This window comes from Temnothorax longispinosus, chromosome 11 (genome assembly GCF_030848805.1).
Source record: "Temnothorax longispinosus isolate EJ_2023e chromosome 11, Tlon_JGU_v1, whole genome shotgun sequence".
Classification (NCBI taxonomy): domain Eukaryota; kingdom Metazoa; phylum Arthropoda; class Insecta; order Hymenoptera; family Formicidae; genus Temnothorax; species Temnothorax longispinosus.
Window position 1 is genome coordinate 19,761,646 of NC_092368.1, and position 8,145 is coordinate 19,769,790.

The window sequence follows — 8,145 nt, forward strand, 5'->3', positions numbered from 1 at the left end:
ATGTGCAAAAGGAAATAGACCAATCCATCTCGTTATGCATATGCTTATGCACCTATGCAAGTTTGTCTGGGTTGACCTTAAAAAAGCAGCGCCAAGTTTTTTACAAGAAAAATTTATTTATTTTATTTTAATTAAATATTTTTATTTTATAATGTTACTTCTTTAATTCTTTGTGATTAAAATAATTCTTTGTAATATTATAATTTTATCAAGGAGAATTAAAACTACTACCACTTGGGTTGATAGAAAGATTCTCAGGAATACAAAAATACATACCACTTGGGCTGAGTTAGGTAACACAATTTTGTTTTATTTTTTAAAAGTAGTTGCACAACAATTATTTTTCAAAGTATATATATTCTCTTTGCAATTGGCGCAATTTAAAGATTTCACATCTTTTTTTGAAATACGTATCACTTAGGTTAAATTAGGTAACGCTATTTTGTGAATTATTTTGTTAGGGAGAAAAATATAAAGCTACTATACATATCACTTGGGTTGAGTTAGGTAACGCAATTTTGTGAATTATTTTGTTAGGAAGAAATAAAGCTACTACGATTTAAGATTTTTAGATTTACAACATACATTGCGCGTGTACTTGGCGCCTTTTTTTACCTTTTTTTGAAAAAGGTAATTTTGTATTATCTAAATGTCACATTATCGAGCCGAACTTTGAGCTGAACTTTGCCGCGAGCTGATCATGCGTCGACATTGTCGAGCACGGGTTCGCGAAACCTCCAATCGAACATCGGTGCGAACCAATCGCGTGAATCGCGTGCTCACTCCACGAATCTGCGAGCATTTTGGTGATCGCGGCTCGCAGTGTCCCACCAAAAGTCGGTATTTCGACAAAACAACAAAATATGTTTTTTATGATCAGATTACACGCTTTGTCGGTTAGACTGGTAGTTAAGCTTCGAGCTACACAAATAATGACAAAAGACGAAAAATGAACGATGAAAGAAAACGTGAGTAATTGCCCGGGAAAAAAGATTATATATACATAATTATATATAATTATATATAAATATATATGATTATATGTGATTATATTTGAAATTTGGTGTTTCATATAAAATTATATATGGCTCCATATATCATTATATATGAGCATATACATATAATTCCAAGTAAAGTATACTACACTATAAAAAATATTTGATAAATATTTGCTTCTGGGAACCTTAAAAAATGTAATGTGTGGTTTATATTTTTACAAAAATCATTAGTAAGTGTCATATAGGTCCGTTACCTCAATAAAGAAATTACTTTCTCACTCACCGACCGATGCGCAACAACGGAGTTATCTGCAACGTCACTACGATGATTCTGTAACAAGCAAATATAACGTTTACATTAAAATAATGCTCTAAATAATCAATCCTTCAAACATTAATTATTATAAGTGTTGAATTTTTTATTCGTCTTTAATATTCAAATATTACGAAAATAATTTTGAAAAAGAACCATAAGAATTTTCAGAATAAACTTTACAAATTTTGATCATTAAAATTTTATAAATCTTTTCCTTTAATTAATATTTTTAATTCAAAATAAAACAATTCAAACTTAAAAAAGAACAATTAATTTTGCATAAATAAGAAATAATACTCACCGCAAGTTGCTCCGACGGTGCCCGATGCCTCCTCCTAGGCCTTCTCCTTCTCTCAGATTGTCCAGATTATCAGCTTATTCGTAGAACTCCCTCGACGCGACACATTCTGGGCCGTTATTTTCTGAAACATATGAATAAACAATTTTGATTAAAAAGGAATAAAGAATACTTTATTAAATATTTTAACATAATCTACACGTAAAGTATTAATTCCAAAAGAAGCTACACATCTCCTGACAAAATATTTATTGGATCTCATGTTTTATTTTATTTTATTTCAGACAACGCAAAATGTCATAATCGATAAACATTTATCAGCTATAAGAGATTAGATTAAGAGATTAGATTAAAATTTACACATCATAAAGATAGATTAATAATCATTAACGAAATTTTTATTAAATTAATTATTTAAAATAATTGCGTAAAATATTCTAATTGCGTAAATTGCGTTCTTTTCTCTATATGTCTCTTAATTGAAATAAATAGAAAAAAAGCCTTTTTTCTATTTTCTAAGAGCTTTCAAATGTATCGGACTTTACTTAAAATATATATTTAAAAGAAAAAAAAAGAAAATAATATAATATATGTACATATTTCAGTAACATATTACAATATTTTTTCCCTACTCTATAAATAATATAATTTATTATTTTATTTATTATTTTATAAACGTATACGATACAATAAATATTTTGTTCCAAATCTTTTTCATCCAGAATGCAAATATCACGAAGAAAATTAAATAAAAGATTTTCTATTCCAATCTTTATATTTTAAATATATCCAATATTTCACTTATTTCCATTTTTATTATATCCACTTCTTTCTTTTTTATTTTTTATTTATTAAAATATTAAGCTTAAAAATTAAATCAATGCATTCATATTAAAAATAATATATTAATTCTAATAATTTTTAATTTATTTTTTCTTTGCGATAGTTCCTTTATTGCATTTTTCCTGAAAATTTATCTGCGAATAAAGTGCTTAGCAAAAAATGTAAAAAAAGAGATCTGTATCAGATATTTAAAGATAATTTTTCTTTTGCAAAAATTACTATATATTACTGCTTTTACGGTTTTTTATTAAACATATTTCTGTAAAAAATTTTCTTTTTTTTTTTAATTTATCTTTGCCAGATTAAATTTGCTATAAGTTCCAAATAGCTTGTATATATGTACTATTCTGTCGTGTAATGAGATCTCAATGTGCAAGTAAATGACCAATAAATGCGTCGATAATAACAATATCTGTGATCTCTATTCTGTGAGCTTTCTGTGTGCATTACTGAATCAACGGACGTGTTCCAAGATTAAACATTTATACTAATTTGGCCTAGCCCATCCATTTCAAGACAATGAATCTATGAAATGTTATATCTAACTACAATATTCACAGATCCATTACCTCTTAATAAGTTATCCCTGGTTTCCATACACGCGTTGTCGTGCGTTTAATTGCGCGTCAAACGCACGCATTTGAAAAAAACACGCACTTGATTGGGGTAATCTATGGAGGGGTAACGCATGTTTGACGCGCGTTATACTTAACGCGCGGAAACGCATGCATGATGGCAACCAAGGATTAAAAGAGAACTACTTATACATTCACCACCGATACGATGAATCTAATGCCTCCCAGGATTCATCCTTCTCTCATGTTGCTTCGTTGCACGTTCATGAGACAACACTCGCGAAAACACGATCAAATGTGAAACTAATTAACCACGGTTCCGTCATCTATATCACGTACAATGATTCGCGTATGATTTGCATATCGTTCTGCACAATTGAAAGCGATAAGCGATCGTAAATTATTTTCAATTTGATGAATAAACCGAAACACGACACGGGATGCATTTGAATTAGAGCAATAATCATCGTTCGGTAAGTAAATCGCGGAGAAACATCAATTTGGAATTTGGATCTTTTCCTCGATCTTTTCTCTTCTTTTCGATCTCTATGGATAAATACTCGCGAGACACGAGCGAGACTTCGCAATGAACGATCAGTGCCTCGAAATGCGATGCAATATGTACAAAGGAAGAGAAGTAAGAACTCTACGCACGGAACGACACGCACGGGTGCCTGTTCATTCGATGGTCGGGACGAGAATGATAGTGCGGCGTCGCGGCGACCTTCCGCAAACATGGCGCGGGGGCCGCGGGGCGCGGAGTATGACACGGTCTATTGTGTGCGTAACGAAAACAAGCGCCGGGGGGTGCCGCGTGCCAACCGTCTTGCCATTTATAATATTTAAAGTTATAAGATCAATGTATGCCGAATATTCTGTTCTTTAAATTTCGATGAATGCGGATTACTATCGCATATCGAATTTCGTTTTATGGATTTATTATAGCGTCATCTAAATCGATTAATTTTATTCAATTAAGAGTTTTAGAATGGACACATTATAACTTACACCTTAATTTGACGAATACGCAATTTGATTAATATAAATCTATTAATACAATGTGTATAATATTAATATAATATTTATATCTTGTTAAAATAATATGCATAAATGTGTAATAATAATTTTTATATTATACCAATATTAAATTTAACATGCAAATTATTTTTAATCCTTTTGTTTTAATAAAAATTTAAATTTACTTAATTACTCGATTTAAAAAGAGTTATCAAATTTAGTAATGACAACCATACCCATATCGTTATACGAAATGAATATTATAATTTTACGAACTATATTTTCATGTTATATCAACTATGTTTTTTTAAGTAAAGAGCACTATTTTATATGCTTGGCGCCGCAGGATACTATAAATTATAGTAAAATTATGGTATTTTTGACTATATATTTTTTTCAGTGTGCAGAGAAGAAATCGATGGGAAAGTAACGTACGTGACGGTATGCGAAGCGTCTCGTAACACTATACCTGCTCGTTCGAATGTTGCTGCGTCAGTGATAGCGCGGCGTCTTCTTCGATAACGGCGCGCGTTTGTGAAGTTTTATCTCGCGTAATTATCTGTGTGTATTTCATAAGTATTTGAAGTAATCATATTTGAAATGTGCCATTAAGAAATCTATTTATTTTGCGTTAAGTTTTTTCTGTTCTATTTAGGTAAATTTCGATTAAGTACATGCACGTTTTGATATCGATTTATTACGATTCTATCGCAATGTTTTAATATTGCAAGAAAATACAAATCAGGGTAGAATATTACATGTTTTGTTTACATAATTTTAAGTGATTATTAACAAATTTTAAAATTTGTTCAAAACTATTCCTGAAGAAACTATTTTTTTCAGGCGCTCATATTAGTGAGTACGAATATTCAAATATAAACTCGACTGTACTAATAACGGTTTCAATTTTGCTTTTATATAACAGACAATAAACGTTTACGTTTTTTCTACATATGATTAGTGATAAACCCAGTTTCAACATTCCGCTATTTTTTTTCAAATTTTTATTAAAATTGAAGTATTAACCCTTAACGGTCACACTATGGGGTCTACACCCCAGCGTTTTTTTGACTTCGAAAACGACCCAGTAAACCAATGAAAATGGGCCTTGTGCCGCTATTTACAGGTAGTTGGGACCTTCAAGTATCGATCCTCGTCGGTGGTATATTTTTCGGCCCGTTAGTTTTCTCTCGGCATTTTTTTTCTGCAAAAAATCGCACCTTCATACCTCAAAATCAACATACTTTTTGGAACGGCCGCATAAACTGCAATAATGAGTGAAAAGTGTGTCATCTGAGGATGAAAAAACCGTTTGAAAAATTAAAATATCTTAAAAATTGAAAAAGTCACATTAGTTTTTGTGAAAAGTTATTTTTCCGACTTTTTTTTCAACAATTTTTTTACATATGTTAAATTAATTTTTTGCAAATCAAACCTATACAGTCTTTTTAAGGAAGACTTAAGGTAGGCGTCTCGCTACGTGCTAGTCATGTGACTGTTTGTAGGTTTTCACGTTCAGAAATATATTTCAGGCAATTTTTGCTAAGGGAAAAATAATTTTATGAATTATGGTGTAAAATTTCATACGTGACAAAGTATGTTACTTTTTCCAAATTATGTGATTTTTCTCATTTGACTCCGTTTTGATCAGCTGATCATGCGAGTCGTCGAGAAAGGTTATCATCTTCTTTTCGATTAAATTTTTACAATTACTGAGAAAGGGTTTCAAAACGCATGACAGGGGTGTTAATCACTATCCAATTCGGCTAAGAAAGACGAGCCCCATAACCTGCAACTACAGTGATTAGCCAGCGGCGTTGCCAAGTCTTCCCAACCTCACCTCGACCAAAAAATGTCTGCTCGATTACCGCATTTTCACTAAAATAAACTAAAAAATTAGCAGCGAAATCTCCGGTAACCTATATATTTTATGGTTGCATCGGATTCTTCGAAATCTAATGTACAAAAAGCAATGTTTTTTTCTCACTTCATCTAATCAAAAAATACGAAAATATGTGATTGAAACCGTGATAGAGCCTTCTTTTCTGTATGAAGTAATGCAAAATTTGTGATTTTCGAGATCGATTTTCTAGAGTAAATAGTCGGTAAGGAGCCACAGAAAAAATCGACTGCAAAGCTGATAATATAATTTGATATAAAATCCGAAATCGAAAACTTTATCTAATACATGCCCTGACGAGACGACTACCTTAAACTACAACAAGATATTTTTTTTTTCCTTAAGGTCACCTACAATTTTTTATACACGTGCAAACACGCTGGGAGTGTATTTCACCCAGTGTGACCGGTACGGGATTCTCGGGAAGTGTGACCGAAAAGGGTTAAAAAGAGATTGGTAAAAATACGTTTAAATAACAATAGTACAGAAAAGAATGTACAAGAATTTGTTCTCATTAATTTTAATGACATTAATTTTAATGTACAGTTTTATTGTACATTATGTTAGATACAATTTACTATGTTTAACCCTTTGTTGCGCAATCTTTTTTTAAAAATATATTTTACTGAATTTTAGTAGATGGGTGTTTTTGGGATCGTTAGTTTGAAATTTAAAAAGTCAAGATAACAGATTCAATATGGCCATTAATTTTTAAAGAATTAACTATGGCTTATATAACTAACATTTTATACTTGAGATAGGTTTTTTCTATAATTGAGAATATATGTTTCAAGAACATAAAGATACCAAATGTATTACACAAACCAATTGGTTTGATTATGGAATGTGTAAAAACACGAAAGAACTGCAGAAAAGACAGGCGTGTTTCTCATATGTAAGTAACTATGCAACAAAGGGTTAAACTAAATAACAAAGCCATAAATAAAATTTTTGAAACTCTTGCTATACCAAGTACCGACTTGTACATGTTAGTACATATAGCTTTAAGCATTTTTTCTGAATATTATGAATTATATCAAATTTTCTTATCTTTAGATTTTCGTACATTTCGAAATAATGGATTTATTTATAGTTCAAAATCAGTACAAATCTTTCAAATTAAATTCTTACTTTGCTGAAGTTCAAGACCAAGTCGATAGCCCTTCTGAAATTAATTCACTCTTGTATTTGCCTCATCATTTTAAAGGTAAGACTACAAATAATTAAATAATCGTTCATAAATTTCTGGATGCTTATTATTAACAAATAAAAGAGTATAAATTATGATAAATATTATCTGCAATTTACCAATATATTAATTTTGTTTTGATAGAATTTTGTTTTTGATTGAAAAACGTTCAATTCAAACTTGAAATTAATTTTTTTGGCTGCAGAGAACGAAACATAGACTCTTACGTCTATTGTAGTCATAGTTATGTATACGGTTTTCTCTGCCTTACTTTACGTCTATGCCTACGATAGACGTAATCACGAATTTATGGATATGTTATATAATAAACTTATTTTAAATATATTTAATGTACTACTGTGTAATACAAATTGTAGCATCCCATTTACTGCATGCTCATGTTGCAACATTTACTATCGCGTGACATATTTTAGAAGGGTGTCCAAATATATTTATACAAACAGTAAGTAAAAATTGTAACATAATAATTCTGTACAACATCCCGTGTGGAAAATTGTTAAGGCAACCTTAATAAACTTCGGGGCCTTTAAGGGCTTAAACGTGGGTTCCCTAATAAGGATTTCCACATTATTGCCAGGTTAGGTCCCAGTAGGGCGATATCAATTTTGGGTAGCTCAATTAATGTGTGGCCTGAATAAGGAAACTTAATAAGGGCCTTGATGGGACTTGATCAAGGTAGCGATTATTAAAATAGAGATTTATTTATTTTAAAACCTAGTCGGGATTTCGATAGAAAAGAAACATCAGGGCGTAAATAAATTAAAAACTCTTCAAGGTTATTTCGATCAACGTAAAACAATTTAAATTCTTCATACATTAAAAAAATTTTTTAAAACATTTAAAAATATAACATTATTATTTTATTACTCTTTTTAAACTGAATTTGTTTCTTAAGATGATTTTTGAAAAATTATATATTTGCGCTGGTTATACATATGTAGACTATATAAAACACTCACATTAAATTAAGAAGTAGTCTACCACGTAA

The 8,145-nt window shown here is 30.5% G+C and overlaps 1 long non-coding RNA gene across 1 annotated transcript in view; it reads right to left on the minus strand.

Moving 5' to 3' along the window:
- The window catches only part of LOC139822395 (uncharacterized), a 68,832-nt gene that overhangs the window by 52,902 nt on the left and 7,785 nt on the right, over positions 1-8,145 (minus strand). Inside the window, exons 2-3 of the long non-coding RNA XR_011734508.1 lie at positions 1,616-1,736; positions 1,282-1,329 (exon numbers count right to left, since the gene is read on the minus strand). This is a non-coding gene — a long non-coding RNA (uncharacterized lncRNA). The remainder of the gene's footprint in view (positions 1-1,281; positions 1,330-1,615; positions 1,737-8,145) is intronic.